Source organism: Phyllobates terribilis, unplaced genomic scaffold (assembly GCF_046119375.1).
Source record: "Phyllobates terribilis strain yellow unplaced genomic scaffold, ASM4611937v1 Scaffold_1598__1_contigs__length_248474, whole genome shotgun sequence".
Lineage (NCBI taxonomy): Eukaryota > Metazoa > Chordata > Amphibia > Anura > Dendrobatidae > Phyllobates > Phyllobates terribilis.
In genome coordinates this window covers 78,854-94,764 of record NW_027364358.1, presented here as the reverse complement: position 1 = coordinate 94,764, position 15,911 = coordinate 78,854, and the positions used below count along the sequence as shown (strand labels likewise).

General features: G+C 45.1%; 12 non-coding genes across 12 annotated transcripts; all 12 read right to left on the bottom strand.

Annotated features, from left to right (window-relative positions):
* Window positions 1-328: 328 nt before the first annotated feature.
* LOC141244499 (U2 spliceosomal RNA) lies at window positions 329-519 on the bottom strand. The gene has a single exon (XR_012308415.1). It is a non-coding gene; the product is annotated as a U2 spliceosomal RNA (small nuclear RNA).
* A 1,118-nt stretch (window positions 520-1,637) lies between these two features.
* LOC141244498 (U2 spliceosomal RNA) lies at window positions 1,638-1,828 on the bottom strand. The gene has a single exon (XR_012308414.1). It is a non-coding gene; the product is annotated as a U2 spliceosomal RNA (small nuclear RNA).
* A 1,118-nt stretch (window positions 1,829-2,946) lies between these two features.
* Window positions 2,947-3,137, bottom strand: LOC141244497 (U2 spliceosomal RNA). Its single transcript, XR_012308413.1, has one exon. It is a non-coding gene; the product is annotated as a U2 spliceosomal RNA (small nuclear RNA).
* Window positions 3,138-4,255: 1,118 nt separating this feature from the next.
* Window positions 4,256-4,446, bottom strand: LOC141244496 (U2 spliceosomal RNA). Its single transcript, XR_012308412.1, has one exon. It is a non-coding gene; the product is annotated as a U2 spliceosomal RNA (small nuclear RNA).
* A 1,118-nt stretch (window positions 4,447-5,564) lies between these two features.
* LOC141244494 (U2 spliceosomal RNA) lies at window positions 5,565-5,755 on the bottom strand. The gene has a single exon (XR_012308410.1). It is a non-coding gene; the product is annotated as a U2 spliceosomal RNA (small nuclear RNA).
* A 1,118-nt stretch (window positions 5,756-6,873) lies between these two features.
* On the bottom strand, window positions 6,874-7,064 carry LOC141244493 (U2 spliceosomal RNA). Its single transcript, XR_012308409.1, has one exon. It is a non-coding gene; the product is annotated as a U2 spliceosomal RNA (small nuclear RNA).
* A 1,118-nt stretch (window positions 7,065-8,182) lies between these two features.
* LOC141244492 (U2 spliceosomal RNA) lies at window positions 8,183-8,373 on the bottom strand. Its single transcript, XR_012308408.1, has one exon. It is a non-coding gene; the product is annotated as a U2 spliceosomal RNA (small nuclear RNA).
* Window positions 8,374-9,491: 1,118 nt separating this feature from the next.
* LOC141244491 (U2 spliceosomal RNA) lies at window positions 9,492-9,682 on the bottom strand. Its single transcript, XR_012308407.1, has one exon. It is a non-coding gene; the product is annotated as a U2 spliceosomal RNA (small nuclear RNA).
* Window positions 9,683-10,800: 1,118 nt separating this feature from the next.
* On the bottom strand, window positions 10,801-10,991 carry LOC141244490 (U2 spliceosomal RNA). Its single transcript, XR_012308406.1, has one exon. It is a non-coding gene; the product is annotated as a U2 spliceosomal RNA (small nuclear RNA).
* Window positions 10,992-12,109: 1,118 nt separating this feature from the next.
* LOC141244489 (U2 spliceosomal RNA) lies at window positions 12,110-12,300 on the bottom strand. Its single transcript, XR_012308405.1, has one exon. It is a non-coding gene; the product is annotated as a U2 spliceosomal RNA (small nuclear RNA).
* A 1,118-nt stretch (window positions 12,301-13,418) lies between these two features.
* On the bottom strand, window positions 13,419-13,609 carry LOC141244488 (U2 spliceosomal RNA). The gene has a single exon (XR_012308404.1). It is a non-coding gene; the product is annotated as a U2 spliceosomal RNA (small nuclear RNA).
* Window positions 13,610-14,727: 1,118 nt separating this feature from the next.
* LOC141244487 (U2 spliceosomal RNA) lies at window positions 14,728-14,918 on the bottom strand. The gene has a single exon (XR_012308403.1). It is a non-coding gene; the product is annotated as a U2 spliceosomal RNA (small nuclear RNA).
* Between the last annotated feature and the right edge of the window lie 993 nt (window positions 14,919-15,911).

The following is a 15,911-nucleotide window of genomic DNA, read 5'->3' as shown; positions in this document are numbered from 1 at the left end:
ATTATATTGTGCAGCTTATCTCACCACCTGTAGTTATTTAGGTGAAAGCTCCAAAATGCTTGCCTAATATGTCTGTTTATCCAAAAGGAAGTAGAAAGGGAGAGCTAGAAAGATAGCATTGCATCACATTACATGGCAATGCAATGCACAGTTGCTGAAGTTGAACCAAAATGAGCTTGTAATCTGGCTTCTGCAACTTTGAACATGAAAAATCCAATGAGGAGAAGAAAAGCAGAGCCAAAGAGTCCATCCCAAAATCCGACAAACAAGCAAAATGAACAAAAAACATTGAATTCAATTCTTTCTGATTTTAGAAACTGCATTAAAGAAGGGGTGCACCGGTCCTGGAGATACTGCAATACCAGGTCAATGCGTGGAGTGGACAGAGCAAGCTCTTTTTCCATCTCCCTGTTCTAAAAATCCATTTAATATATGGTCCCCAGATAGGGGACGTATCAGATATTAAACTGATAAGAACAGATACTACACTTGATCTTAGCCAAAAGGCCGAGAAGCGATAACCAGAATTGGTTTCAAACTACGGAGCCACCCAAGGATCCTAAAAAGTCCATTTGTGGAGATGAGCTCCTGGACTCCCGTTAAGAAGACATGTTGTCAACCTCTAGATCCCTTACATGCCTGCACTTTTCGGCTTGCTGCTGCTGCAATCCACGCGTTTTAGATCTGCATAACTCCACCTCTTTAAACACAGCACCTTCACCCCCTGCTGTTCCCACCCGCCTCAACACCGTTGGAAGGGAGGAGAACCAATTAAGGCGGGGGGTGGGGTGGAACGAGCAGCTGTCTACCCTTAGCAGGAGGGCTCCTGATTACATACCTCTCCTGCTGCTGCTGCTGCTGCTGGCTGTCCAGCAGCAGACTGAAGGTGGCTGCTGCTGTGCACAGGTATATAAAGGCTCAGAGCCTATTATGACACGCGCAGCCAGCGTTCCATTGCCACATTCCATCTACTGCAGGCAGGATACCTGGCTGGCTGAATGTCGCTGAGAAGCTCACAGAGACCGCCATAAGCAACAGTTTAACAGAATGCCACAGACTAATCAACCAAACTTTTTGGGTTGGGTTCTCTTTTATAGTCTGCAGGCATTAAATGAAAGAAGTCAGTGTTCCAGCAGAAGGAGACAACGTTTCAGAAAAGGCATTGTAGCAAACCAAAAAAGAAATTTTAAGCGCAGCAGTGTAACCAGCGCACATACCTGTTAGCTCGGGTGAGTTTAAAAGGCTGCTGTTGATAACAAGGGCATTTGCTAAATAGATGGTGTGTGTGCAACAATATACTGAAAGGTCAATTATATTGTGCAGCTTATCTCACCACCTGTAGTTATTTAGGTGAAAGCTCCAAAATGCTTGCCTAATATGTCTGTTTATCCAAAAGGAAGTAGAAAGGGAGAGCTAGAAAGATAGCATTGCATCACATTACATGGCAATGCAATGCACAGTTGCTGAAGTTGAACCAAAATGAGCTTGTAATCTGGCTTCTGCAACTTTGAACATGAAAAATCCAATGAGGAGAAGAAAAGCAGAGCCAAAGAGTCCATCCCAAAATCCGACAAACAAGCAAAATGAACAAAAAACATTGAATTCAATTCTTTCTGATTTTAGAAACTGCATTAAAGAAGGGGTGCACCGGTCCTGGAGATACTGCAATACCAGGTCAATGCGTGGAGTGGACAGAGCAAGCTCTTTTTCCATCTCCCTGTTCTAAAAATCCATTTAATATATGGTCCCCAGATAGGGGACGTATCAGATATTAAACTGATAAGAACAGATACTACACTTGATCTTAGCCAAAAGGCCGAGAAGCGATAACCAGAATTGGTTTCAAACTACGGAGCCACCCAAGGATCCTAAAAAGTCCATTTGTGGAGATGAGCTCCTGGACTCCCGTTAAGAAGACATGTTGTCAACCTCTAGATCCCTTACATGCCTGCACTTTTCGGCTTGCTGCTGCTGCAATCCACGCGTTTTAGATCTGCATAACTCCACCTCTTTAAACACAGCACCTTCACCCCCTGCTGTTCCCACCCGCCTCAACACCGTTGGAAGGGAGGAGAACCAATTAAGGCGGGGGGTGGGGTGGAACGAGCAGCTGTCTACCCTTAGCAGGAGGGCTCCTGATTACATACCTCTCCTGCTGCTGCTGCTGCTGCTGGCTGTCCAGCAGCAGACTGAAGGTGGCTGCTGCTGTGCACAGGTATATAAAGGCTCAGAGCCTATTATGACACGCGCAGCCAGCGTTCCATTGCCACATTCCATCTACTGCAGGCAGGATACCTGGCTGGCTGAATGTCGCTGAGAAGCTCACAGAGACCGCCATAAGCAACAGTTTAACAGAATGCCACAGACTAATCAACCAAACTTTTTGGGTTGGGTTCTCTTTTATAGTCTGCAGGCATTAAATGAAAGAAGTCAGTGTTCCAGCAGAAGGAGACAACGTTTCAGAAAAGGCATTGTAGCAAACCAAAAAAGAAATTTTAAGCGCAGCAGTGTAACCAGCGCACATACCTGTTAGCTCGGGTGAGTTTAAAAGGCTGCTGTTGATAACAAGGGCATTTGCTAAATAGATGGTGTGTGTGCAACAATATACTGAAAGGTCAATTATATTGTGCAGCTTATCTCACCACCTGTAGTTATTTAGGTGAAAGCTCCAAAATGCTTGCCTAATATGTCTGTTTATCCAAAAGGAAGTAGAAAGGGAGAGCTAGAAAGATAGCATTGCATCACATTACATGGCAATGCAATGCACAGTTGCTGAAGTTGAACCAAAATGAGCTTGTAATCTGGCTTCTGCAACTTTGAACATGAAAAATCCAATGAGGAGAAGAAAAGCAGAGCCAAAGAGTCCATCCCAAAATCCGACAAACAAGCAAAATGAACAAAAAACATTGAATTCAATTCTTTCTGATTTTAGAAACTGCATTAAAGAAGGGGTGCACCGGTCCTGGAGATACTGCAATACCAGGTCAATGCGTGGAGTGGACAGAGCAAGCTCTTTTTCCATCTCCCTGTTCTAAAAATCCATTTAATATATGGTCCCCAGATAGGGGACGTATCAGATATTAAACTGATAAGAACAGATACTACACTTGATCTTAGCCAAAAGGCCGAGAAGCGATAACCAGAATTGGTTTCAAACTACGGAGCCACCCAAGGATCCTAAAAAGTCCATTTGTGGAGATGAGCTCCTGGACTCCCGTTAAGAAGACATGTTGTCAACCTCTAGATCCCTTACATGCCTGCACTTTTCGGCTTGCTGCTGCTGCAATCCACGCGTTTTAGATCTGCATAACTCCACCTCTTTAAACACAGCACCTTCACCCCCTGCTGTTCCCACCCGCCTCAACACCGTTGGAAGGGAGGAGAACCAATTAAGGCGGGGGGTGGGGTGGAACGAGCAGCTGTCTACCCTTAGCAGGAGGGCTCCTGATTACATACCTCTCCTGCTGCTGCTGCTGCTGCTGGCTGTCCAGCAGCAGACTGAAGGTGGCTGCTGCTGTGCACAGGTATATAAAGGCTCAGAGCCTATTATGACACGCGCAGCCAGCGTTCCATTGCCACATTCCATCTACTGCAGGCAGGATACCTGGCTGGCTGAATGTCGCTGAGAAGCTCACAGAGACCGCCATAAGCAACAGTTTAACAGAATGCCACAGACTAATCAACCAAACTTTTTGGGTTGGGTTCTCTTTTATAGTCTGCAGGCATTAAATGAAAGAAGTCAGTGTTCCAGCAGAAGGAGACAACGTTTCAGAAAAGGCATTGTAGCAAACCAAAAAAGAAATTTTAAGCGCAGCAGTGTAACCAGCGCACATACCTGTTAGCTCGGGTGAGTTTAAAAGGCTGCTGTTGATAACAAGGGCATTTGCTAAATAGATGGTGTGTGTGCAACAATATACTGAAAGGTCAATTGTATTGTGCAGCTTATCTCACCACCTGTAGTTATTTAGGTGAAAGCTCCAAAATGCTTGCCTAATATGTCTGTTTATCCAAAAGGAAGTAGAAAGGGAGAGCTAGAAAGATAGCATTGCATCACATTACATGGCAATGCAATGCACAGTTGCTGAAGTTGAACCAAAATGAGCTTGTAATCTGGCTTCTGCAACTTTGAACATGAAAAATCCAATGAGGAGAAGAAAAGCAGAGCCAAAGAGTCCATCCCAAAATCCGACAAACAAGCAAAATGAACAAAAAACATTGAATTCAATTCTTTCTGATTTTAGAAACTGCATTAAAGAAGGGGTGCACCGGTCCTGGAGATACTGCAATACCAGGTCAATGCGTGGAGTGGACAGAGCAAGCTCTTTTTCCATCTCCCTGTTCTAAAAATCCATTTAATATATGGTCCCCAGATAGGGGACGTATCAGATATTAAACTGATAAGAACAGATACTACACTTGATCTTAGCCAAAAGGCCGAGAAGCGATAACCAGAATTGGTTTCAAACTACGGAGCCACCCAAGGATCCTAAAAAGTCCATTTGTGGAGATGAGCTCCTGGACTCCCGTTAAGAAGACATGTTGTCAACCTCTAGATCCCTTACATGCCTGCACTTTTCGGCTTGCTGCTGCTGCAATCCACGCGTTTTAGATCTGCATAACTCCACCTCTTTAAACACAGCACCTTCACCCCCTGCTGTTCCCACCCGCCTCAACACCGTTGGAAGGGAGGAGAACCAATTAAGGCGGGGGGTGGGGTGGAACGAGCAGCTGTCTACCCTTAGCAGGAGGGCTCCTGATTACATACCTCTCCTGCTGCTGCTGCTGCTGCTGGCTGTCCAGCAGCAGACTGAAGGTGGCTGCTGCTGTGCACAGGTATATAAAGGCTCAGAGCCTATTATGACACGCGCAGCCAGCGTTCCATTGCCACATTCCATCTACTGCAGGCAGGATACCTGGCTGGCTGAATGTCGCTGAGAAGCTCACAGAGACCGCCATAAGCAACAGTTTAACAGAATGCCACAGACTAATCAACCAAACTTTTTGGGTTGGGTTCTCTTTTATAGTCTGCAGGCATTAAATGAAAGAAGTCAGTGTTCCAGCAGAAGGAGACAACGTTTCAGAAAAGGCATTGTAGCAAACCAAAAAAGAAATTTTAAGCGCAGCAGTGTAACCAGCGCACATACCTGTTAGCTCGGGTGAGTTTAAAAGGCTGCTGTTGATAACAAGGGCATTTGCTAAATAGATGGTGTGTGTGCAACAATATACTGAAAGGTCAATTATATTGTGCAGCTTATCTCACCACCTGTAGTTATTTAGGTGAAAGCTCCAAAATGCTTGCCTAATATGTCTGTTTATCCAAAAGGAAGTAGAAAGGGAGAGCTAGAAAGATAGCATTGCATCACATTACATGGCAATGCAATGCACAGTTGCTGAAGTTGAACCAAAATGAGCTTGTAATCTGGCTTCTGCAACTTTGAACATGAAAAATCCAATGAGGAGAAGAAAAGCAGAGCCAAAGAGTCCATCCCAAAATCCGACAAACAAGCAAAATGAACAAAAAACATTGAATTCAATTCTTTCTGATTTTAGAAACTGCATTAAAGAAGGGGTGCACCGGTCCTGGAGATACTGCAATACCAGGTCAATGCGTGGAGTGGACAGAGCAAGCTCTTTTTCCATCTCCCTGTTCTAAAAATCCATTTAATATATGGTCCCCAGATAGGGGACGTATCAGATATTAAACTGATAAGAACAGATACTACACTTGATCTTAGCCAAAAGGCCGAGAAGCGATAACCAGAATTGGTTTCAAACTACGGAGCCACCCAAGGATCCTAAAAAGTCCATTTGTGGAGATGAGCTCCTGGACTCCCGTTAAGAAGACATGTTGTCAACCTCTAGATCCCTTACATGCCTGCACTTTTCGGCTTGCTGCTGCTGCAATCCACGCGTTTTAGATCTGCATAACTCCACCTCTTTAAACACAGCACCTTCACCCCCTGCTGTTCCCACCCGCCTCAACACCGTTGGAAGGGAGGAGAACCAATTAAGGCGGGGGGTGGGGTGGAACGAGCAGCTGTCTACCCTTAGCAGGAGGGCTCCTGATTACATACCTCTCCTGCTGCTGCTGCTGCTGCTGGCTGTCCAGCAGCAGACTGAAGGTGGCTGCTGCTGTGCACAGGTATATAAAGGCTCAGAGCCTATTATGACACGCGCAGCCAGCGTTCCATTGCCACATTCCATCTACTGCAGGCAGGATACCTGGCTGGCTGAATGTCGCTGAGAAGCTCACAGAGACCGCCATAAGCAACAGTTTAACAGAATGCCACAGACTAATCAACCAAACTTTTTGGGTTGGGTTCTCTTTTATAGTCTGCAGGCATTAAATGAAAGAAGTCAGTGTTCCAGCAGAAGGAGACAACGTTTCAGAAAAGGCATTGTAGCAAACCAAAAAAGAAATTTTAAGCGCAGCAGTGTAACCAGCGCACATACCTGTTAGCTCGGGTGAGTTTAAAAGGCTGCTGTTGATAACAAGGGCATTTGCTAAATAGATGGTGTGTGTGCAACAATATACTGAAAGGTCAATTATATTGTGCAGCTTATCTCACCACCTGTAGTTATTTAGGTGAAAGCTCCAAAATGCTTGCCTAATATGTCTGTTTATCCAAAAGGAAGTAGAAAGGGAGAGCTAGAAAGATAGCATTGCATCACATTACATGGCAATGCAATGCACAGTTGCTGAAGTTGAACCAAAATGAGCTTGTAATCTGGCTTCTGCAACTTTGAACATGAAAAATCCAATGAGGAGAAGAAAAGCAGAGCCAAAGAGTCCATCCCAAAATCCGACAAACAAGCAAAATGAACAAAAAACATTGAATTCAATTCTTTCTGATTTTAGAAACTGCATTAAAGAAGGGGTGCACCGGTCCTGGAGATACTGCAATACCAGGTCAATGCGTGGAGTGGACAGAGCAAGCTCTTTTTCCATCTCCCTGTTCTAAAAATCCATTTAATATATGGTCCCCAGATAGGGGACGTATCAGATATTAAACTGATAAGAACAGATACTACACTTGATCTTAGCCAAAAGGCCGAGAAGCGATAACCAGAATTGGTTTCAAACTACGGAGCCACCCAAGGATCCTAAAAAGTCCATTTGTGGAGATGAGCTCCTGGACTCCCGTTAAGAAGACATGTTGTCAACCTCTAGATCCCTTACATGCCTGCACTTTTCGGCTTGCTGCTGCTGCAATCCACGCGTTTTAGATCTGCATAACTCCACCTCTTTAAACACAGCACCTTCACCCCCTGCTGTTCCCACCCGCCTCAACACCGTTGGAAGGGAGGAGAACCAATTAAGGCGGGGGGTGGGGTGGAACGAGCAGCTGTCTACCCTTAGCAGGAGGGCTCCTGATTACATACCTCTCCTGCTGCTGCTGCTGCTGCTGGCTGTCCAGCAGCAGACTGAAGGTGGCTGCTGCTGTGCACAGGTATATAAAGGCTCAGAGCCTATTATGACACGCGCAGCCAGCGTTCCATTGCCACATTCCATCTACTGCAGGCAGGATACCTGGCTGGCTGAATGTCGCTGAGAAGCTCACAGAGACCGCCATAAGCAACAGTTTAACAGAATGCCACAGACTAATCAACCAAACTTTTTGGGTTGGGTTCTCTTTTATAGTCTGCAGGCATTAAATGAAAGAAGTCAGTGTTCCAGCAGAAGGAGACAACGTTTCAGAAAAGGCATTGTAGCAAACCAAAAAAGAAATTTTAAGCGCAGCAGTGTAACCAGCGCACATACCTGTTAGCTCGGGTGAGTTTAAAAGGCTGCTGTTGATAACAAGGGCATTTGCTAAATAGATGGTGTGTGTGCAACAATATACTGAAAGGTCAATTATATTGTGCAGCTTATCTCACCACCTGTAGTTATTTAGGTGAAAGCTCCAAAATGCTTGCCTAATATGTCTGTTTATCCAAAAGGAAGTAGAAAGGGAGAGCTAGAAAGATAGCATTGCATCACATTACATGGCAATGCAATGCACAGTTGCTGAAGTTGAACCAAAATGAGCTTGTAATCTGGCTTCTGCAACTTTGAACATGAAAAATCCAATGAGGAGAAGAAAAGCAGAGCCAAAGAGTCCATCCCAAAATCCGACAAACAAGCAAAATGAACAAAAAACATTGAATTCAATTCTTTCTGATTTTAGAAACTGCATTAAAGAAGGGGTGCACCGGTCCTGGAGATACTGCAATACCAGGTCAATGCGTGGAGTGGACAGAGCAAGCTCTTTTTCCATCTCCCTGTTCTAAAAATCCATTTAATATATGGTCCCCAGATAGGGGACGTATCAGATATTAAACTGATAAGAACAGATACTACACTTGATCTTAGCCAAAAGGCCGAGAAGCGATAACCAGAATTGGTTTCAAACTACGGAGCCACCCAAGGATCCTAAAAAGTCCATTTGTGGAGATGAGCTCCTGGACTCCCGTTAAGAAGACATGTTGTCAACCTCTAGATCCCTTACATGCCTGCACTTTTCGGCTTGCTGCTGCTGCAATCCACGCGTTTTAGATCTGCATAACTCCACCTCTTTAAACACAGCACCTTCACCCCCTGCTGTTCCCACCCGCCTCAACACCGTTGGAAGGGAGGAGAACCAATTAAGGCGGGGGGTGGGGTGGAACGAGCAGCTGTCTACCCTTAGCAGGAGGGCTCCTGATTACATACCTCTCCTGCTGCTGCTGCTGCTGCTGGCTGTCCAGCAGCAGACTGAAGGTGGCTGCTGCTGTGCACAGGTATATAAAGGCTCAGAGCCTATTATGACACGCGCAGCCAGCGTTCCATTGCCACATTCCATCTACTGCAGGCAGGATACCTGGCTGGCTGAATGTCGCTGAGAAGCTCACAGAGACCGCCATAAGCAACAGTTTAACAGAATGCCACAGACTAATCAACCAAACTTTTTGGGTTGGGTTCTCTTTTATAGTCTGCAGGCATTAAATGAAAGAAGTCAGTGTTCCAGCAGAAGGAGACAACGTTTCAGAAAAGGCATTGTAGCAAACCAAAAAAGAAATTTTAAGCGCAGCAGTGTAACCAGCGCACATACCTGTTAGCTCGGGTGAGTTTAAAAGGCTGCTGTTGATAACAAGGGCATTTGCTAAATAGATGGTGTGTGTGCAACAATATACTGAAAGGTCAATTATATTGTGCAGCTTATCTCACCACCTGTAGTTATTTAGGTGAAAGCTCCAAAATGCTTGCCTAATATGTCTGTTTATCCAAAAGGAAGTAGAAAGGGAGAGCTAGAAAGATAGCATTGCATCACATTACATGGCAATGCAATGCACAGTTGCTGAAGTTGAACCAAAATGAGCTTGTAATCTGGCTTCTGCAACTTTGAACATGAAAAATCCAATGAGGAGAAGAAAAGCAGAGCCAAAGAGTCCATCCCAAAATCCGACAAACAAGCAAAATGAACAAAAAACATTGAATTCAATTCTTTCTGATTTTAGAAACTGCATTAAAGAAGGGGTGCACCGGTCCTGGAGATACTGCAATACCAGGTCAATGCGTGGAGTGGACAGAGCAAGCTCTTTTTCCATCTCCCTGTTCTAAAAATCCATTTAATATATGGTCCCCAGATAGGGGACGTATCAGATATTAAACTGATAAGAACAGATACTACACTTGATCTTAGCCAAAAGGCCGAGAAGCGATAACCAGAATTGGTTTCAAACTACGGAGCCACCCAAGGATCCTAAAAAGTCCATTTGTGGAGATGAGCTCCTGGACTCCCGTTAAGAAGACATGTTGTCAACCTCTAGATCCCTTACATGCCTGCACTTTTCGGCTTGCTGCTGCTGCAATCCACGCGTTTTAGATCTGCATAACTCCACCTCTTTAAACACAGCACCTTCACCCCCTGCTGTTCCCACCCGCCTCAACACCGTTGGAAGGGAGGAGAACCAAATAAGGCGGGGGGTGGGGTGGAACGAGCAGCTGTCTACCCTTAGCAGGAGGGCTCCTGATTACATACCTCTCCTGCTGCTGCTGCTGCTGCTGGCTGTCCAGCAGCAGACTGAAGGTGGCTGCTGCTGTGCACAGGTATATAAAGGCTCAGAGCCTATTATGACACGCGCAGCCAGCGTTCCATTGCCACATTCCATCTACTGCAGGCAGGATACCTGGCTGGCTGAATGTCGCTGAGAAGCTCACAGAGACCGCCATAAGCAACAGTTTAACAGAATGCCACAGACTAATCAACCAAACTTTTTGGGTTGGGTTCTCTTTTATAGTCTGCAGGCATTAAATGAAAGAAGTCAGTGTTCCAGCAGAAGGAGACAACGTTTCAGAAAAGGCATTGTAGCAAACCAAAAAAGAAATTTTAAGCGCAGCAGTGTAACCAGCGCACATACCTGTTAGCTCGGGTGAGTTTAAAAGGCTGCTGTTGATAACAAGGGCATTTGCTAAATAGATGGTGTGTGTGCAACAATATACTGAAAGGTCAATTATATTGTGCAGCTTATCTCACCACCTGTAGTTATTTAGGTGAAAGCTCCAAAATGCTTGCCTAATATGTCTGTTTATCCAAAAGGAAGTAGAAAGGGAGAGCTAGAAAGATAGCATTGCATCACATTACATGGCAATGCAATGCACAGTTGCTGAAGTTGAACCAAAATGAGCTTGTAATCTGGCTTCTGCAACTTTGAACATGAAAAATCCAATGAGGAGAAGAAAAGCAGAGCCAAAGAGTCCATCCCAAAATCCGACAAACAAGCAAAATGAACAAAAAACATTGAATTCAATTCTTTCTGATTTTAGAAACTGCATTAAAGAAGGGGTGCACCGGTCCTGGAGATACTGCAATACCAGGTCAATGCGTGGAGTGGACAGAGCAAGCTCTTTTTCCATCTCCCTGTTCTAAAAATCCATTTAATATATGGTCCCCAGATAGGGGACGTATCAGATATTAAACTGATAAGAACAGATACTACACTTGATCTTAGCCAAAAGGCCGAGAAGCGATAACCAGAATTGGTTTCAAACTACGGAGCCACCCAAGGATCCTAAAAAGTCCATTTGTGGAGATGAGCTCCTGGACTCCCGTTAAGAAGACATGTTGTCAACCTCTAGATCCCTTACATGCCTGCACTTTTCGGCTTGCTGCTGCTGCAATCCACGCGTTTTAGATCTGCATAACTCCACCTCTTTAAACACAGCACCTTCACCCCCTGCTGTTCCCACCCGCCTCAACACCGTTGGAAGGGAGGAGAACCAATTAAGGCGGGGGGTGGGGTGGAACGAGCAGCTGTCTACCCTTAGCAGGAGGGCTCCTGATTACATACCTCTCCTGCTGCTGCTGCTGCTGCTGGCTGTCCAGCAGCAGACTGAAGGTGGCTGCTGCTGTGCACAGGTATATAAAGGCTCAGAGCCTATTATGACACGCGCAGCCAGCGTTCCATTGCCACATTCCATCTACTGCAGGCAGGATACCTGGCTGGCTGAATGTCGCTGAGAAGCTCACAGAGACCGCCATAAGCAACAGTTTAACAGAATGCCACAGACTAATCAACCAAACTTTTTGGGTTGGGTTCTCTTTTATAGTCTGCAGGCATTAAATGAAAGAAGTCAGTGTTCCAGCAGAAGGAGACAACGTTTCAGAAAAGGCATTGTAGCAAACCAAAAAAGAAATTTTAAGCGCAGCAGTGTAACCAGCGCACATACCTGTTAGCTCGGGTGAGTTTAAAAGGCTGCTGTTGATAACAAGGGCATTTGCTAAATAGATGGTGTGTGTGCAACAATATACTGAAAGGTCAATTATATTGTGCAGCTTATCTCACCACCTGTAGTTATTTAGGTGAAAGCTCCAAAATGCTTGCCTAATATGTCTGTTTATCCAAAAGGAAGTAGAAAGGGAGAGCTAGAAAGATAGCATTGCATCACATTACATGGCAATGCAATGCACAGTTGCTGAAGTTGAACCAAAATGAGCTTGTAATCTGGCTTCTGCAACTTTGAACATGAAAAATCCAATGAGGAGAAGAAAAGCAGAGCCAAAGAGTCCATCCCAAAATCCGACAAACAAGCAAAATGAACAAAAAACATTGAATTCAATTCTTTCTGATTTTAGAAACTGCATTAAAGAAGGGGTGCACCGGTCCTGGAGATACTGCAATACCAGGTCAATGCGTGGAGTGGACAGAGCAAGCTCTTTTTCCATCTCCCTGTTCTAAAAATCCATTTAATATATGGTCCCCAGATAGGGGACGTATCAGATATTAAACTGATAAGAACAGATACTACACTTGATCTTAGCCAAAAGGCCGAGAAGCGATAACCAGAATTGGTTTCAAACTACGGAGCCACCCAAGGATCCTAAAAAGTCCATTTGTGGAGATGAGCTCCTGGACTCCCGTTAAGAAGACATGTTGTCAACCTCTAGATCCCTTACATGCCTGCACTTTTCGGCTTGCTGCTGCTGCAATCCACGCGTTTTAGATCTGCATAACTCCACCTCTTTAAACACAGCACCTTCACCCCCTGCTGTTCCCACCCGCCTCAACACCGTTGGAAGGGAGGAGAACCAATTAAGGCGGGGGGTGGGGTGGAACGAGCAGCTGTCTACCCTTAGCAGGAGGGCTCCTGATTACATACCTCTCCTGCTGCTGCTGCTGCTGCTGGCTGTCCAGCAGCAGACTGAAGGTGGCTGCTGCTGTGCACAGGTATATAAAGGCTCAGAGCCTATTATGACACGCGCAGCCAGCGTTCCATTGCCACATTCCATCTACTGCAGGCAGGATACCTGGCTGGCTGAATGTCGCTGAGAAGCTCACAGAGACCGCCATAAGCAACAGTTTAACAGAATGCCACAGACTAATCAACCAAACTTTTTGGGTTGGGTTCTCTTTTATAGTCTGCAGGCATTAAATGAAAGAAGTCAGTGTTCCAGCAGAAGGAGACAACGTTTCAGAAAAGGCATTGTAGCAAACCAAAAAAGAAATTTTAAGCGCAGCAGTGTAACCAGCGCACATACCTGTTAGCTCGGGTGAGTTTAAAAGGCTGCTGTTGATAACAAGGGCATTTGCTAAATAGATGGTGTGTGTGCAACAATATACTGAAAGGTCAATTATATTGTGCAGCTTATCTCACCACCTGTAGTTATTTAGGTGAAAGCTCCAAAATGCTTGCCTAATATGTCTGTTTATCCAAAAGGAAGTAGAAAGGGAGAGCTAGAAAGATAGCATTGCATCACATTACATGGCAATGCAATGCACAGTTGCTGAAGTTGAACCAAAATGAGCTTGTAATCTGGCTTCTGCAACTTTGAACATGAAAAATCCAATGAGGAGAAGAAAAGCAGAGCCAAAGAGTCCATCCCAAAATCCGACAAACAAGCAAAATGAACAAAAAACATTGAATTCAATTCTTTCTGATTTTAGAAACTGCATTAAAGAAGGGGTGCACCGGTCCTGGAGATACTGCAATACCAGGTCAATGCGTGGAGTGGACAGAGCAAGCTCTTTTTCCATCTCCCTGTTCTAAAAATCCATTTAATATATGGTCCCCAGATAGGGGACGTATCAGATATTAAACTGATAAGAACAGATACTACACTTGATCTTAGCCAAAAGGCCGAGAAGCGATAACCAGAATTGGTTTCAAACTACGGAGCCACCCAAGGATCCTAAAAAGTCCATTTGTGGAGATGAGCTCCTGGACTCCCGTTAAGAAGACATGTTGTCAACCTCTAGATCCCTTACATGCCTGCACTTTTCGGCTTGCTGCTGCTGCAATCCACGCGTTTTAGATCTGCATAACTCCACCTCTTTAAACACAGCACCTTCACCCCCTGCTGTTCCCACCCGCCTCAACACCGTTGGAAGGGAGGAGAACCAATTAAGGCGGGGGGTGGGGTGGAACGAGCAGCTGTCTACCCTTAGCAGGAGGGCTCCTGATTACATACCTCTCCTGCTGCTGCTGCTGCTGCTGGCTGTCCAGCAGCAGACTGAAGGTGGCTGCTGCTGTGCACAGGTATATAAAGGCTCAGAGCCTATTATGACACGCGCAGCCAGCGTTCCATTGCCACATTCCATCTACTGCAGGCAGGATACCTGGCTGGCTGAATGTCGCTGAGAAGCTCACAGAGACCGCCATAAGCAACAGTTTAACAGAATGCCACAGACTAATCAACCAAACTTTTTGGGTTGGGTTCTCTTTTATAGTCTGCAGGCATTAAATGAAAGAAGTCAGTGTTCCAGCAGAAGGAGACAACGTTTCAGAAAAGGCATTGTAGCAAACCAAAAAAGAAATTTTAAGCGCAGCAGTGTAACCAGCGCACATACCTGTTAGCTCGGGTGAGTTTAAAAGGCTGCTGTTGATAACAAGGGCATTTGCTAAATAGATGGTGTGTGTGCAACAATATACTGAAAGGTCAATTATATTGTGCAGCTTATCTCACCACCTGTAGTTATTTAGGTGAAAGCTCCAAAATGCTTGCCTAATATGTCTGTTTATCCAAAAGGAAGTAGAAAGGGAGAGCTAGAAAGATAGCATTGCATCACATTACATGGCAATGCAATGCACAGTTGCTGAAGTTGAACCAAAATGAGCTTGTAATCTGGCTTCTGCAACTTTGAACATGAAAAATCCAATGAGGAGAAGAAAAGCAGAGCCAAAGAGTCCATCCCAAAATCCGACAAACAAGCAAAATGAACAAAAAACATTGAATTCAATTCTTTCTGATTTTAGAAACTGCATTAAAGAAGGGGTGCACCGGTCCTGGAGATACTGCAATACCAGGTCAATGCGTGGAGTGGACAGAGCAAGCTCTTTTTCCATCTCCCTGTTCTAAAAATCCATTTAATATATGGTCCCCAGATAGGGGACGTATCAGATATTAAACTGATAAGAACAGATACTACACTTGATCTTAGCCAAAAGGCCGAGAAGCGATAACCAGAATTGGTTTCAAACTACGGAGCCACCCAAGGATCCTAAAAAGTCCATTTGTGGAGATGAGCTCCTGGACTCCCGTTAAGAAGACATGTTGTCAACCTCTAGATCCCTTACATGCCTGCACTTTTCGGCTTGCTGCTGCTGCAATCCACGCGTTTTAGATCTGCATAACTCCACCTCTTTAAACACAGCACCTTCACCCCCTGCTGTTCCCACCCGCCTCAACACCGTTGGAAGGGAGGAGAACCAATTAAGGCGGGGGGTGGGGTGGAACGAGCAGCTGTCTACCCTTAGCAGGAGGGCTCCTGATTACATACCTCTCCTGCTGCTGCTGCTGCTGCTGGCTGTCCAGCAGCAGACTGAAGGTGGCTGCTGCTGTGCACAGGTATATAAAGGCTCAGAGCCTATTATGACACGCGCAGCCAGCGTTCCATTGCCACATTCCATCTACTGCAGGCAGGATACCTGGCTGGCTGAATGTCGCTGAGAAGCTCACAGAGACCGCCATAAGCAACAGTTTAACAGAATGCCACAGACTAATCAACCAAACTTTTTGGGTTGGGTTCTCTTTTATAGTCTGCAGGCATTAAATGAAAGAAGTCAGTGTTCCAGCAGAAGGAGACAACGTTTCAGAAAAGGCATTGTAGCAAACCAAAAAAGAAATTTTAAGCGCAGCAGTGTAACCAGCGCACATACCTGTTAGCTCGGGTGAGTTTAAAAGGCTGCTGTTGATAACAAGGGCATTTGCTAAATAGATGGTGTGTGTGCAACAATATACTGAAAGGTCAATTATATTGTGCAGCTTATCTCACCACCTGTAGTTATTTAGGTGAAAGCTCCAAAATGCTTGCCTAATATGTCTGTTTATCCAAAAGGAAGTAGAAAGGGAGAGCTAGAAAGATAGCATTGCATCACATTACATGGCAATGCAATGCACAGTTGCTGAAGTTGAACCAAAATGAGCTTGTAATCTGGCTTCTGCAACTTTGAA